Raw genomic sequence first — 17,693 nt, 5'->3', positions numbered from 1 at the left:
CTTTTAGCTACTCCGTTCTGTTGGGGATTCTAAGGCACAGTTCTTTTATGTTTGATCCCATGTTGGTGAATATAGTTTTCAAATTCATTTGAAGTGTATTCTTTTCCATTATCAGCGTTAATAGAGCCAATATGAGACTGTGCATCATTTTTAATCCATGCATGAAATTTCTTGAATGTTTTAAAAGAATCAGATTTTCTCTTCAATAAATAAACCCAATACATTCTAGAGTAGTCATCAATAAATTTCATCATATATTTATTTCCATTTCCAGAAGGAACGGGCATTGGGCCACATAAATCTGAATGAATAAGTTCAATTTTCCTATTTGCTCTTGAATGTGAATAATGAAAAGGTTGTTTGTTGTGATTTTCTAAGATACAAGCATCACATTACTTAAGTTTCCTAGGAATTGTAGGCAAACGAGTAACACCACTTTCCTTCATCATACGAAGGTTGTCATAATTCAAGTGTCCAAATCTAGCATGCCATAAAAGACTTGATGGAAATGCACCTTCATCATAATGAGAATTGTATGAGAATTTTTGTGCATGAGCAAAGGTACCTTGCAACTTTAGAAGTCTTTCTTCTTCTATCCTTGTCATGACAAGTGAGTGATATGATGCTTTTCTAACCTCAACCTTGCCATAAAACATATGAATGGAGTGTCCTTGTTGGATGTGGACCAAGGACAACAAGTTTCTTCTCAGCTCCGGGAGATATAAAAAATCATGTAGAAGAAAGTCTGTAAGACCAAGAAATTTGAGCTTAGTTGTGTGAAGCCCTAATGGCTTGAGTTTTGTTTTATCTGCAAAGTATACCACTCCATCAATATTGTTAGTAAATTCTTCAAAAAAATATCTTGTAAAGGTCATGTGGCAAGTTTCTCTTGAATCAAGCAACCATTCATTTTTCCAAGAAGCAAGTGAAGCATTAAACAAGTCTTCAGTTACTCCAATATTACAATGTGCCACAACATAGTGAGTGGGTTCAGGTGCTTTAATTTTCTTTTTGTCATTGGTTTTACCTTTGGCTTGATTTCTTTCTTGCTCAATTCTTTCCCAAGGAAACTTACATATATATGCATCATGTCCATCTCTATTGCAACGTATGCAATGAAGATCACACTTTTCTCCTTGAGAGTGTCTACCCCCCCTGCCTCTGAAATTTATTCTTCCTCTTCCTCTTCATCTTCAACCACCTCTTCCTTTAGAAGAATCTTGAGCATGATTTTTCTCCCTATGTGAAAGACACAACTTCTTCAGAAGACTGAGGAGTTGTCTTCTTCCCAAAAGCTTTCTCTCTCTCAACAAATTTCTTCACAAGGGAATCAAAGGTAGTCTCTTTAAGGTTTCCACTTGCTTTCAATGACTCAAGATAATTTGAATAAGTGGGATATAGTGCCTTGACAAAAGCTATTAGAGGAAGGTCTATTTGAACAACAGTGGTTTTGATATCATGCATAATAGATCTTACTTATGATCCTAAAACAAGAGGATCATCATTTTTCAATTCAAGACTAAACAATTTAATCATTAATTGGACAACTTCAAGTTCAGAGTGTGAGTCATAGAGTTCCTTCAACTTCTGTAAGGCTTTAAAATCATTTTAAAATGGTGAAATATGGCGACTTACCTCTTCATTGACAGATGATGCAATCAAGGCATAAGCCTTGTTGTTCTTGTTTTCCCAAATGGTGATCTACTTATTTGAGGTGGGCTTTGCAAGTTCATTATCTCCTTCTCTGACACAAACTCCTTTCCACAACTCATTGAAAATGAGAGTGTGTTTTATCTTCCTTGATCATTGAGGATAGTTCTCTTTTCCCAAGAGAACTACTCCAACAATAGATATTAATGAATAGATTTTAAATGTGTGTATTGTAAAAATAAATGTACTTCTATTGCCAATATGTTGTAAGAAATTGCACTTCTAGTTGTAGTTTTGTAAAAAAAAGTTACAAATATGATATAAATATGTAGTAGAAGTATTATGTAAGGAGGGAGGGTTATATAGGGGAGGGGTTATATGGGGGAGGTATTAGCTAGATAGGTAATCAGAAATCGTTCAACATATGGTGATGGAGGCATAGGAGCGGGAGGGAAAAACCAGTGGTATTGTAACCAATGGTATAGCGAGCTGGTATGGTATAAGACTTTATTAACACACATATATTAACAAAATTGCATATCGCATATATCATAGTTGAAAAAAAAGTGAGGGTAGATTTATGGATGGTAGAGTTGTATGGTGGAGCAGTATGCTGGAAGCCATAGGTATGTAGTGATTTATTAAAGCCACATTTATAAAATCGGGAGTGGTACATAGAGGCAGTATGGTGGGAGGTATACCATGTCAGGGTGTTATATAAAGGACAACAGTCATATCACCATACCATGTAAGGGGGTTTATATAACGAACACTGTTCATATCACTGTGTGGGAGTAACGTAAATCGGAGCCACCAAGAGGAAAGACCAGAGTAGGGGGGAGGGGAGCAATGGTATGGCAGAGGAGCGATGCCACAACATGGAATACATAGCAGAAGGGAGCCACGAGTAATGGTTTCATGCCACCTACAAAGAAGCAGTGTATGGATGCCACAAGATACTAGGTTTCCGAAAAAGTGATCGGTCGATGAAGGGTGTAAACTTTGCGGAGGAGATGAGGTATGGAGCAGTGTGAGGGGAGGTATTAAACACTTATAAACTAGGATTTATACATAGCATTCATGGTTTTCACTTCAACGGCCATCAAAACACCTTCAAAGACAATGCAACATTTGAATAAAAACAGAACACATACCAATGCCCAATAGATCAGAGTTGTACACACCAACAGCCGCGCCACGCTGAGCAGCCACACCATGATTATGCACCATGCATTACACGGTCTCCAACATATTGTAGGAATGACCAGACTCAAACACACTGAGAACAATTCGCAACATAGTTCACGTACATACAACTTCCAGTTTATTCCAACACCCAAAGTAGTGTACACATCAAATTGTTCAGTGCATAAGAGAGAGAACACTATGTCCAAACGTATAGAAAATAGGGACATATGACAGAATATGACAAGAAATAATGACAAGAATAGGGGTTACAAGGGTAGAAGGAAGCTAAAATGGGGCTGGATCTGATACCATGTCCGGCCAAGAGGTAACTCCACAAATGATATGTGTCTATGCATTAATATTTCTCATAGATATATACAAGGAGGGAGAGACTCTTAGACTTCACCTCCCAGTGTATCTTCATATTATTATTCTCCATTATTTACTATTTACATTATTTACATATATACACCCAACCCCAATGATTAGGTGTCAACAAAACCCTTGATTGATCTATATTAAATTTTACCTTAAGCACTCAATCAAGATTTTTAAGTTCTTGATCAAGTTGTTAAAAACTTAAAAACATAGTTTTAGCACTCCTTCTGTAGATTTCTATGCAACATCATTTTGCACCCTAGTAGACTTCAGGAGAAATTTTTCCTTAAGTGGCAGGGTTGATCATGTTGGATTTGTGAAGAAATCATCTATCCAATGGCATATGAGATTAAAATTTTCAAATTTATATGATATTTTTCATCTAATTTCTTTTAAACATAATTTTTAAAAAATTTTTGGACAGTTTCAAAGGAGATGAATAAAAAATCAATAACATAAAATATACAAAACCAAAAATTTCAAAAAATACAAATGTCTTCATTTACGAGTCCTCTTCAAAAGGGTACTCTTGGTTTTTGAATTTATTTAAATAGTAGAAAAAATCTTACGTGAACACATGTGTCTGCAAAATTCAATTGAAATATTACTTCACTAACTTCGAAAAATAATAAAAAATATAATTTTGTATATAAAAGTGTTAATATGCATAACTTAGTTCTTTATGTGCAGATCATATTCTTATATATATATATATATATATTGAATTTAAACATTTTAGACTAAATTATGCTACGTGAACACACACATAAATCTTAATATGTGCAAAAATTTGCAAGGACAAGCATTTATTTAATGGAAGTTTGACAGATTATAGGAGGTAGTTTTTTTTTTCTAAATATCATTAGGACAACAACATAATTCTCCACAAATTATCATTTTACTCCGTACCAAAATTCACAATTCTTATATGAATTTTGAGGGTTTCAATTATGTAAAAGAGTAAATTTTCTAAATTTCATAGCCACATTTGTCCCAAAAGTATAACCCATCTTCATGCATTCCCCCACCAGGCATACATGATTTCTCTCATCTTGGAGTTTCTCATCTGTAAATTTATGCCAAGATGGTTAGTTACGACATAGTATGGGAGACAATATACAAAAAAAATTGAGGCAGTTATCAACCTAGTGTGTAAATGTAGTTAATAGGGAAGACAACATCCATGAATAATGCCCTCTTACTATTATGGAAAATATTTTATCAGTGATACTGTTACAAAATGGATAGATGGTGTTAAGGCTGAAATAAGACATCAAAATATTTGTCTAATCAACTGTTTACAAATCAATTTTTTAAATTATATAATACAAATACATTATTTATTTCTAAAGTTTAACATTATGTACATTTTGGTTAAGACAAAGCTAAAGTGATAATAGTCAAAGTGAAAACCCATTGCTAGAGTCCTGCCTTGGTAGAGGCTAATAACACCCTTGTAGGATTCTCAAGGTTAAAGTAGGGATGGAAAGTAAGGTTTGTTTAAAGTTTAACACTTGTTAACTATAGGATTAACTACGCTAGTTAAACAAATTCGTAGAGACCTTCCCTCAAGGGTATTAATTATCTAATAGTGTAAATAAGTGCATGTTGTTTGTGATTTTTTTTCTTTGAATACTTTTCAAGAATACTGACATAGTTTTAAACAGCTATGCAAATTAAATTATAATGTAAAAATATCAACTAATGGTTATAAGTAAAATTTATATTAATTACCAATTATTTATAAACACTACAGTGCTAGTAATATGAGTTATAATAATGTTAGAATGTAGAAATCAGATTTCCAATACCATGTGAAAAAATTAAATCAACCAATTAATCGTTAATATCAATAAATTATATATGTGTAATAACTAATTATAATTATTAAATAAAACATATATATGTATAGAAAATATATGAATATATTATCAGCTCTTCCAAACTAAAACAACAAAAATAACATAAAGAATAAAATACACAAAGATGGATAAGTGAAAATGTTTCTAAGAGATATTTATTTATAAATGAAGTTTTTTGTATAGCCAACACTAACCCAAATAGTCCCAATAATCAGCATGGTTTTGTGTAAATAGGATATTTATGAGAATTTAGCTCCAAAGTACAGAAACTTTGCTTTCACCCTATTGTCAAAACTTATATTATAACCTACCAACTATTGTTAGCAACTTTTATCTCACACTTGTGTTGGACCTTATATTGCAGCAAACCTTTTATTGCTAGTACTATGAAACTATTGAAGATTGAGACAATGAACTTAGATATGATGTCACAATACAACCAAGGTATACTTTCTCTCTCCTTATCCACTTTTGAGATAAATCCCCCTCCTTTATTGAAAGCTAAGTGACCAAGTTAATAGTCACCTCTGCCTCTTCATTTTCCTCCAAAAATTAATTTCTAGAATATCTTATTTTCAAATTTTAAAAAATAGGAATTGAAAAGGGCCACATGGTCAAACAAATTGAGCTTCTAATATGGATAAGGCTCGAATTCAATAGTGTGAGGTTTTTCCTAAGTCTATTTTCATGAAAAAGTTAATCTCCATCATAATTGAGTAACAGGTTGTCTCGAGTTAAAAAATGAAAACTATAAACATATAAAAGGACACATACACAATCAATTGAAAATGTTACCCACTATCATTTCACTAGCTATATAACCCCCAAAGGCAAAGCTTGATCAGAGGTATGCATCTAATCCATGAAAATATACCATATATATGCTCAAAATATTCACTATTATTTATGTATCAAGAAAATTATATTGAAAACCTCTATGCATAATTAATAGTGTTTCACATAGTAGGGACTGCTTACAGTAGATTTATTTATACATAGATTTGTTAGTTTGAATCATAATTTCATTATCAAATGAGACTGGTTTCCATTCTTAAATCTCATCTAATGACTTAATCATGAATTGTCAATTAATGTCCAAGAAGACCTTAGGCCAACATACCTTGCATATGTCAATATCAATATGAAAACAATAAGACCTACATATGTTACTATCAATATGCAAAAAATTAAATAAAATAACCTAATAAAATAATTGCAAGGTTTTGAGGACCTGTCAAATATGGTGTAGGTGCACTTCCCAACTCTAGTTGAAGATCAAGATGCCATCTAAATACACTACCACAAATTAGTTGGTGAAGGGCTACGAGATGTCATCCATCAACCTCATGAAGTTTGTCGTGGCATTTTTTAACCCGAAAGGCATGACCAACCATTTGAAAAGGCCCTCCTTGGATTTGAAGGTAGTCTTCCACACATCAAAGGGTTCGATTGACACATGGTGATAACTAGACTTCAAATCAATCTTGCTGAAATATTTACCTCCCTTGAGCTGGTCCAAAATGTCATCAATCTGTGGGATTGGATACCTATTCTGGAAAATTATCTTATTCAATGCTTGATATAAATACAGAGTCTCTAGGTGCCTTCTTTCTTCTATACCAACATGATCAGGCTCCCATGGGGTGATAAAATTTTCCTGATGCACTCTTTCTGCAACAACTTCTGAATTTGCCTCTTAATTTCATCGTCCTCAAAAATAGAGTGTCAATGTATCGGTCGATTGGGTAGAGGTGTGCTTGGGGTCAGATCGATGGAGTGCTTGACCTGACAGTATAGGGGTACCCCTATGGGTGAGGTGGAGATGTCTCTGTACTCCTCCATGACCTTGTCCATCTGTTGTTGCCGTACGGAGGAGACCTGTTTGGAGGTTTTGGATTAGGCCATGATCTTCTTCTTTCCCTGAGGGTGAATCGTAAGGAAGACAAATTTCCTAGTCTAGGAAATGATCTTACTACATTGCTTCACAGAGATCAAAGAGGTTGTGGTACACGATGCTACCTCTAGTATCCTGTATAGCTTATTTCCCAAAGAAATAATAATAGTGTGAGGCCTAGGCTCATACACAACATGACACTTCCATAAGTATGGTTGGCCTAATAATACATAAAAAAATTCAAGAGGAGAAACATCACACAATACCTCATCTGTGAAGGGCTTCATGTTGTAGGGAAGGAGACAGTATTGGCTAACGCGAAGATCTCATCCTTGGTGAAGCCACCTGGTGGTGTACGGTGGTGGGTTTGGTGTGGTTGATAAGCCCAACTGTTTCATGACCTCTGCTTAAATGAGGTTCTTTTGGCTTCTGCTGTTGACAATGAACTGCAATGGGGAACCCTTCACCCACACTTGTGAGTGGAAGAGTCGCTCCCCCTCTTATGGATCTTTGGGATCAATTTTCTGGCTCTTGTGGGTGACAATGATGGCACTGGGCTCCGCATCAATAATCTGCTTCCCTTTGTCATTCTTCTTGTTGGGTTTTGACCCAGAGTTAGAACATGCATCTGATTCACAAGTCTTCAAGTCAACCACCAATGACTGCTTGGCTCGATACTCACTTTTGTTTTCAGTGGGGTTCTTATGGAACTCACACCATTTCCCTATGTCCTTTTTTGTCTTCGTGGTATTATTATTTTCTTATGGCTTCGGCAGGTTGTTGTGGGTTGCCCAGCCTTGGCTTTGTCCTTTGTTCTATGGTTTGCTGGTGCATTTCGCTTGCTTCAGATTCATATATCCAAAGTCTTTCTTCTTCTGTTTAAATTTATACTTGATCTTGATAGTGTATCGATAGGTTTCATCAAGCCAAGTGATGTCCAGGAACTCCATCTCATCTTGGATGTACTTGTGTAGATTGTCGCAGTACTTGAGTACTAAATACCACTCAGAATCCTTGATACCCAAATTCGTGCGAAGGGTATGAAAAATATTTGTAAACTTCAACATGTCTTGGTCCCTTCCCTGTGTGGTGTGTTCCACTTTATGTATTTATATTCATAGCTCCTCATAGGGTAATATTGGTCCTTGATGGAAACCCAGAAACAATTCCAAGTGGGTGCAGATTTAAACAGTGAGGGTTACCTTTCATCCTTCTATTCATAATAGGTTTCCCACCAATCCTTGACATGGGGGGCGACTTTTAGGAGTTCAGAATTAATCTTTTCCTGATTGGAAAATTCATGAACCAAAAAATATCCTTCCAAAAAATTTATCCATCTATCTATGGTGTCTGCATCTATTTGGCCTTCAAATATGGGAATGTCAAATTTGACTTATACCTTAAGGGGAGTGGCACCTGTTGGATTTAATTATGGAAGGAGATATTTCTCCATGATCTTATGCCTAGTTGAGATCACCAGACAACAAAAGAGAATGTCTGAGACAATCTAATATCAATCCCCAATCTAGATGGTCGTGCATGCAGCCTCAATGTAATTTCTAATGCTACAAAGTATGAGCAAGTACCTTGCCTCCTCACAGGTTGGTGAAGGTTTTTGAGCCTGATGCAAAATCCTTGCACTCCAATCAAGCGATATCTTTCATCTGCTCCTAATCCAAAGCCTGCACAAAAACACAACCAAACAAAGACAACAAGTGATCTTCCATAGAAGATCATAAGCTCAAAACATCTAGAAATCACACATATAAATTATTGCAAGAGTGCTATAAGGGGAAGGAAAATAGATTTGTATCAACCATATAAATGGAAGTACATAAAATGTATACCTTCAACAAATAAGATCATGTCCTCCAAAAATAAGATCCTCTCCTCCAACTTGCAGTATGGTCTCGTCTCCCAAGATAGTAGAGCTCTTGCGCTATAGTTTGGATACTCTCCACCTGACGCCTTTCCTCTTGGTGAGATTATATATGCTCATTTTATGCTTGAGGAGAATGTATCTAAACACCTAGGGGCTTGAGAAGTTAGGAAATTTCTACAACAATGGACCCCTATCCAACTCATACACAAGTGGGTCAAGTTGATCTCCTTGGTAGTGACAAACTATAGAAACCTTTTCACAATTATGAGTTTTTTCTCAATTATCTCAATTATGAAATAATTATTCTCTCATAATTATAATCTTTTGGAAAATTAATTATGATATATTCCTCAATTATGTAATTTCACCCTTTTAACATGGGATAAATCTCACATAAGTAAAATAAAGGGTGAAAAGGATGCATTTAACTAAAACAACTGAGGCAAGTTGATATTAGGTTTCTCTCAAAATAATGGAGAGGAAAATAGGCTTATAACAAATGCCCCCTAATGCATGAGGTTAGAAGAGAAACTGATGGCCAAAATGCATTACAATAATACTCAATGCTCAAAATAGGAGGAAGGAGACAAGAATACAAAGCTAGATTAGAGGAACTCAAATGCTGAAGTGTCAACACTGTTGATAACATCCCTGAGGTGGGCATACCCATGCTCTGTTAGAAGAAAATATTGAACATGGATGCCATTAAATACACTGCAAATCCATGAATTGAAATTCTAGAACATGGCCATGAAGACATACATAGTGGATCCATGTGACTCAATAGATAAAGCATATCCACCAACAAATACAATGTGGATCTATGTCATAGTATACATCAGTAGGACTATGGACACATGACAGATAGAAAAGTGTCCCAAATAATGCTCACAGTACATAAATGATACATAATTCCTTCGTAACTTGGAAAGGATGCCATATAAGAGTGAAATTTCCTTAACCTAGGGTCTTTAACATAACCCCAATGGTACGAATCTACACCATGCGAATATGTGAGTTGGAGTCGAACATGGTAGAAACTGGTTGATTACTAGCCAATGAGGTAAATCAGTAACAGACGAGAGGGTATCCACCAATGATGAAAATGGACCCCAAGGTACCTAGTATAGTCCACTAAGTGTGAATAGAGAAGCTGATGTCAAACACTAGTGAACTCGATAAATCAGGAGCCAATGATGTAAGCCCACTGTCAATTATGAGTAATCCTGCCACAGAGGTATGCAAGCTCTAAGGTACTACCAATTCTTAGATCAATCTCCTGGATGATGATCTAAAGTTGACAGGAGAAGATTTTTTGAAGGAGGGCCTTAATGTATCCCCCGTTAATCGACATGGAATAAACCAAAATGATGTGATAAATGGATGAGGTCATGAAACGATGAACTACAACTGACACGGGGATGGCAAACTCAAGAAGGTCAATAGGCTACCGTAGATGGTTGACATAGGCTGAGACTTCCCTTGAAAACATAGCGACACAACACAAGAGTGACTTTGAAGCATGACTAATGAGCACCATGTGATATCATGCAACAATGTAGAAGGCATCAAAGCACACTCCATATGACTAGAAGAGTAACCAACCGGAGGAGTAAAGAGACTCATATGGATGGTACGAACCGTAGGCAAGCTAAAACTGAATTGTGAGATAATGAGATAGATAGGTGCCATGTTCGACGACAACGCAACTGACGTTGCCATTTCAATGACTAAAGGAAAAATATTTTCCCTCCCTTCTCTTTTTATATTGTCGTAAAGTTGTCCCCCAAGCCCGAACAAGAGATAAAAGTATAAAAGTGGGAACCTAATAACTGCAGTAAACTAGGGTATTCCTTTTTCATAACTATTCTATCCAAATAAAAAAGGTTTAAACTTATACTGGGTAGATGACACTTCAGGTATTTTAATGAGTGTGAAGTAGACAAGTTCACTCGTTTAAGGAGTTTGAAAAGCTCTTAAAGAAATAATCAAAACTCCCCTTGGAGGAACGAGTAGTATAGAGGGTAGCAACTAGTTCTGGTAACGTTGGAACTTCTCGTGACATAAGAAGGACAAGATGTTGGCTAGTGGGACCACTCATCACAACGGTCCCTCCAAGAAAGGGTAAAACACCAAGTGAATGTGGATAGTTGGCCAAGCAGATGATGATGATGGAAAAAGGGACCCAAGGCTCAAACTGCGAAAATAGGTTGATAAAGGAGTGGCAATCAGAAGGGATAAAAAAGGAGGAATCCTCCTAGGTTAAATCTAACAAAGAAGAGAACATGTGGCTCAACTTCTAGGTCATGGTGGGTCAGAAGGAGGAATTCCAGGAAGGAGTAAAAAATGATTGCATGGAAGCCAACTCGGCAAAGAGGTGTTAACTAGGTGTTGTAGTGGCGACAACCACCCTCCAATTTTTTCCTTCACTTTGTTTTGGAGCCTTCCCTCCTCAAAATATTAGTAGCTTGTATTACACTGCTCAGGGACTTGTGTTTTCATTTGAATTTATATTTCACTTTACAACTTATGTTTTCTTCCTTGCTTTGTTGTCTAACCACAATTTGACCCCTTGTGACTTGGTTTGCATCCGATTTTTGCACTGCAATGGAAAATTGCACAGTCCTAGAGGGCAGCTTGCCTTGCTCTTAGGAATTATGTATTTCAGCCCAAGAGTGAGCCTTACTCTCAAGAATTGCACAAATCAACCCAGTAGTGAGATTAGGCTCCAGAACTGCACAGACCTAGCTAATAGCTTGTCTTCAGCTAAGAAACTATGAAGATCATGAGAGGCATCTAGAGCCACTCAGCACAGGAATTGCGTAGAAGCATTCCCTCAGCTATTGTCTAATGCATGTGCTGGAAGGTTGCTCGGTTCCCTCCATAAATGTGAAATTTTTCCATGCATGCATGGAAACCCTTCCCAAAAAAGAAAAAAGAAAAAAATAAAAATGATTCCCTAAAAAATAGGGATCTATTTTTAGCACTAGGAGTTACACTTGAGTTAATTTTAGAAACTTGTTGCCACTTGTCACTTTTTCCTAGATTTTTGGCATACATATCATAAACACTAAATTGATCAAATATATTTAAATGGTCTCTGCCAGTTCTAATTTTCACATTTGATATTGGAGCTCTGGTATTCTCGAGGCATCTGGGAAAATTTGGCATAGTCGACACAACTTTTCTAGGTAAGTTTTTCTTTTCAAGTCTTTTGCTGCTTTTTTTGTCGCTATTGTTTCCTTGGCTTGTGTGAGTGTTTTTTTCATGTTTTATTGAATGACCACTGACATTTTAGTTTGTTTTAACTTGTAGAAGTGATGTTTCAAGTTTTGCATTGTATTTCTTGAGCGTCGCATGCATAACCCCGTTTTTGCACTAACGGTCACCATCGTGGTGACTCTCCCCACAAGATTTGTTCTTCGTTCGTTTGATTAATTCATGCATTTGTTTTGATTGCATGCATGATCATTCACTCATATCTGCACCATTCTTCGCTCATGTATTCAGATCTAGTCGTTTTCAAGTTTCCCTTGGGTAGATTTCGGCTGTCTTGGCTCGGATATAGCTTTTCTCGGCATGCACTGCCCATTTCTGGAACTCAAGGCTCTTCCTTGGCTCTAGGATTTGCATAGAGGCTGCCAGTCACTGGCTCTAGTTGCTCTCTGTGCAATTCTGGGAGAAAATCCCTAGTCCTTCCCACTAGGACTACACAATGCGCAACCCCAATGAGCATCATTCTAGACTAAACTGCGCATTTCGCAGTTCCAATCCACAACAAGCCTCACTAGACTGTGCTCTATGTAGTTCCAATCAACATTACATCTCACTAGCAACTGGTACTGTGCAATGTGAATATCCAATTAACAATCCCTCACCTCTGAGATTTACAACTACGCAATCTTGCACAATTGTCACCGAGTTTGTTGCATGATTGGTCCTTGAAGTGCTTTATGTTTTTAAGCTAACATTTACTTATTGTGAGTGTCCGCTCTGTCTCTAGGTACATTAGTTGTTGAGAAGCTTCTCAACAGTACATGCATCATGGTTTCTAAATAAGTTGGATCAAAGGACATTGTAGAAAGTAGCACTGGAGATGTGGTTGTACAGGTTCCAATAAACTTGCCTATCTGTGCAGAAATAGAACTATTTGTAGAGAAGGACATGAATATCACACAACAAGAAATAAAGGACATATTTGCAGGTAGTTTCAAGGAATATTTGGAAGATAAACAAGTCTATGTCAACATTCACAAGTCAGGCTTGTATGGGGTTGCATGTAGGTACCTCGCCTTGCCATGCATTGATATCATTCACTAGATTGTCTCACATACCGATTCCGAGATTATGACATTGAGAAGTACCAGTGGAACACAACTTGCCACCTTGAGGTCGGAAAACTACCATCATATGTATCACTTTCCACAGTCGATGAACTACATGGATGCATTATTCTTCACTCCCAACAATAATGTGAACACTAGAGGTATCATGAATAATTGGGTAAAAGAGCCATCGAAGTTCAGGGCCACACCCAACCAGGTCTGTGAGACGAAGTCACTCAGGAAGGCCTACCAACTCTTGGTCATCTTCGCATGTTTCTTGCATGGTCAAGAGAGCATAAATACCTCCCCACAAAGTTGGGTGGTTAGGTTGGATGAGTGGGAAAATGAAGGAAGGCATTTCAACTAGTTGGACATGTTGGCTCTTTAGTTGAAAGTGCAAGTGTATAATCCCTGAAGTCTACCTAAGGATGAGAAAAAAGGACTCTATGTGTCTGTGTACCTGCTTGATGAAATCTGTGCATAACAACAGTTCCCTTGCATGGGTTGGACATGGACACCGTCAGATGATGTTGTGAATGTTTGTTGGAAGTTTCTCTCTGAGTGAAGCTATTGTGGAGTCATCTTGAGGCTATCTGACCACTTCATCACCCTTCTTTACCAGATGATCTTCGAACAAGATCCACCTTGCATGTCCCAACGAGTGATGTAGGCATTGCTTAACATTACAGATTGGTATGTTTCACCCAATGGCACCTTCAATAGGATGTTCGATGTGGAGAAGCCTCTGCATGAACTACCAAGGTTTGCCACGGACAAGCTGGTCATGCAAGAGGTTTCATACCACATCTCCATAGGCTTATCAGCAGGACTAAACAGGAGGAAGGAGGCACCATGGTCTACTCTCCCTTTGTAGATTGGACAAGATTTGCACCTTGAAAGATGTGGATGCCAAGGCTAAGGACTTGAAGAAACTTGGGTTTGCCACCAAGAGTTTCAATCCTTATGATACCTACTACATATGAAAAAACCACTGTGCAAAGGTATACTAACCATGGATCCACGGGGCATGTCATTGGCCAGAGGAAGATCCTTGAAGGTATTGCTACAACTCCTCTAGGCTCAATTAATCAGTCAACATAATAGTAGAATGGAAAGCAACATTGAAGACAACAACACCGCATGAAGCAATAACAACAACAACAGTGAGCAGCAAACCGGAGGAAGACAAAGGCAGGAGGAAGATTGCTGAGAGTACAGAGGCTGAGAAAATCTACAAGTTCAGAGAAGATCCACTTGTTGAGAAAGTAGCTTTGGAGATAGAGGCGAAGAGGCGATAACACGATAGGAGAATAGAACAAAGGAAGAGAGAGAAGAAAATGTTTGAAGATACAAAAATGAGATTCTAGGAGATAGATAAGAAGTTGAAAGCATAGAAAGAGCTCAGGAGGAGAGAAAGGGAAGAAAAGAATAAACAGGAATGGGAGTTACAGGACCAAGACACCGTCCTCATTCTGAGATCTTCTAAGGTTTCACACAGTCTCTTCCACCTCCAAAATCATAACAAGTCCCAAGTGAGCAAGGACAAGTTGTCCTCCTTGATGATGATTCAGAGATGGATGTGTATAATCTATCATTTGACAAGTCACAACAAATGATTGTACATGCATGAAGAAAGCAGCTCCTGGATGATCACTCATCACTTGTACACATTGAAGAAAGGGTGATTGTACGAGATGTTAGAAGAAATCTAGTTGCCATGGCTAAGGCTTCTAAGGCTTATGCAGAAGGCATGAGCTCGATGGTCAAGTTCTTGATATCAGTGAATGATCAGATGGTGAAGGACTTGCAAGAGGCTAGGAAGAGAACAAAGCAGTCTGCATAATCTGCAATGGTAGAAATGAATAAATAAATACTCTCGGAGATATCGACTTTAGATACCACCACGCGGACACTGTATAGTAGATTTGTCACCGTGCACAAATCAGCTTTCCATCTCTATGGTCTTTAGCAATAGTGCATGTAGACAACCCAAACTCTCAAAGACATCCACATTTCTATTGTGCACATGCAGGAATGGACAATGAGGTACAAGGGAGACCACTTACTTGCAGAAGAGGATGAAGCCATAGATTGAGCTAGACAAAGCACAAATTCAGATGTTGATCTAGAACTATGAGCAACTCCCTCCGCTCATGACTAGCATTGAGGCTTCATACACACAATTGTTTAGGATTCTGGATGTCATAGTGTAGATGCACAAGATCCCTTCCATCAGAACCCTCACCCAAGCCATGAAGAAGAACCAAGTCATGCTGGAGGTAAAAAACTATAGGGAGAAGTTGATGCATGAAGCCACTAATGATGACTTGTAGCTCAGTGCAAATAATATGCAGAAGTAAATCGGTGGTCCAACTACACTTAGGATAGTGCTGCACATGCTTCAGGATGAGCTGGACAGAGGTTTCAAAACCACATACTCAGAATCCATGGAGGCAAGAGTCCGCTTCGACAAATACATCACCAAACAATATGGGGACATAATAGTGCACTACCAAGCTTGGTATTAGTTCATCACTGAAGACCATCATGAGGATGTTACTGAGTTGTTCTTTCCCCAAGACCATAAGTAATGTTGTTTGTCTTGTTAGGTTGACTCAAGCCTATTTTTCCCACATGGGTATATGTGGAAATTGTATTATTGTAAATATGTTGTAAGTGAAATTCTAAGTGTCACTAGTGGAATGTGAACATTTGCTATGTAATGTGAAGAGTCATGAGGGTAGTCCAAGAGTTAGAGGGGAATGTCAAGAGTCACCCGACCCTTTGCTATATAGAGAGCCTCATAACTCATAGAACAGGTTTTTGGGAGCCAAGCTGTTGGCTAGGCATTGCTTAAAGAAGGCTTGGGGAGTATTGTGATGAGTCTTGGCTTCTCCACATTGCATAGCGAGTACATCTCTTTGGAGGAGCAAGCGGTGTTGACTATAATGTTCCACTATTGGGACTAGCGGCTATCAATGGTGTATGTATGGATGTAACTTTCACTTAATAATATATAACAAATCCAACATGTTTTCATGCATATGTTGTTATTGTAGTTGGACTATTCTGGTTTCTTTAGCAATGTATGTTATTTAACTTACACATTTATTTATGAAATATTTTGTATGAAATTGTATGAATCTTGTTGCAGATGTGTTGTTGGTTTAACCTGTCACTTTGGTTTGTGGATTGTTCCACTTTCCATCTTGTGATGTCATTCTGCTTTTGTGTTTCTTTCAAGATGCATATTATTATAGGCTTCGAAGGGACAACTTTCTTTTCCCCTCCATGTGTTAGAACCCCCATGCATCTCACTTGACTCATAACAAGGTCACACACGTGCTTACAACAAAGTTATTGCACTTGCCTTTGTGCACTATCGCCGTCAAGGCATTACTTTACTACCCACTGTTGGGACTCATAATCCAAACTATATGAGGTCTAGTTGGGACTTATTACCGGGGAGATCCTCTGACATGTTGGCGGGTCTAGCACCATCAAAAATTTTGGCAGTAGAAGGAGGGCTAGATGACAAGCTGAGCCATCAAGGTCTATTTTTAATATCTACACACCATTCATGACTTACATTGCAATCTCAACTCTGACATGTTTTTCTGATGCAAAAGATTTCAAAGTGTCTGAGGACGTCATTGATGACTTGTCACAAATTAAGTATGACGGTGAAAATGGAGTAGTTCCCTTTCTAAGGCACGAAGTTTCCTTCATAGGCTTTTGTGAAAGGAATGAAGTCCCTTTACTCAAGATTGCCTATGGGCTATTCACTTACACGGTTTATGGGCATGCTGACCAATAGTGTTGCACACTACTCGCAAACTCTATTCACTCTTATGATCACATGATCATAGAGTTAATTTGTGATTTCGGTCGTTATGACCACAAAGCACTCAAAAAAAAATTATGAAATTATGGAAAGGAACTGATGAACCTCTTGTGTAATTTTGGGTGTGTTTCTTGAATCTTGCTTTTCAAATCCCTGAAGATGAAATTGATTGGAAATTTCTCAAAGAATGGTTTCAATATCCTCTTCACATATCTGAAAATCCTCACGAGTTGGAATAATTTGAACCTATCCAATCATATCGCGGTGTTAGAGCTTCCAAACCTAATATGGACAAGGTTGTTGTCACAAGTGACCCGTTGTCCTCTTCTCATCAAACAACTCTAGCTCTGTAGGATGAGGTGGGAGAATTTGTGAACCCATCGGTTGAACTGTTACATCCCCTCACCTACCTACTCTATATATCTCCGCAGATGTGGACTGCAGCTTGCTGGTTTTCATGTTAACTTGTTTTCTGAACGTCCATCCTCTCATTCTGTTGATCCTATGGATTTTGGTGTCTTATGTTCATCCATTCCAGACTCCACATGTGATGTTCACGAGGATCTAGTTGTCGATGGATTTGGTGTTGAGTAGCCAACCTACACTATCATTTATGATGAGTATGCATGGGAATCTAAAGAAGAAATTGCGGTGAAGTACGTCCTCCTTC

Source organism: Pinus tabuliformis, chromosome 4_2, assembly GCF_031772625.1.
Source record: "Pinus tabuliformis cultivar Carrire ecotype Pingquan chromosome 4_2, CPIR1, whole genome shotgun sequence".
Taxonomy (NCBI): Eukaryota; Viridiplantae; Streptophyta; class Pinopsida; order Pinales; family Pinaceae; genus Pinus; species Pinus tabuliformis.
This window is presented reverse-complemented; position numbering follows the sequence as displayed.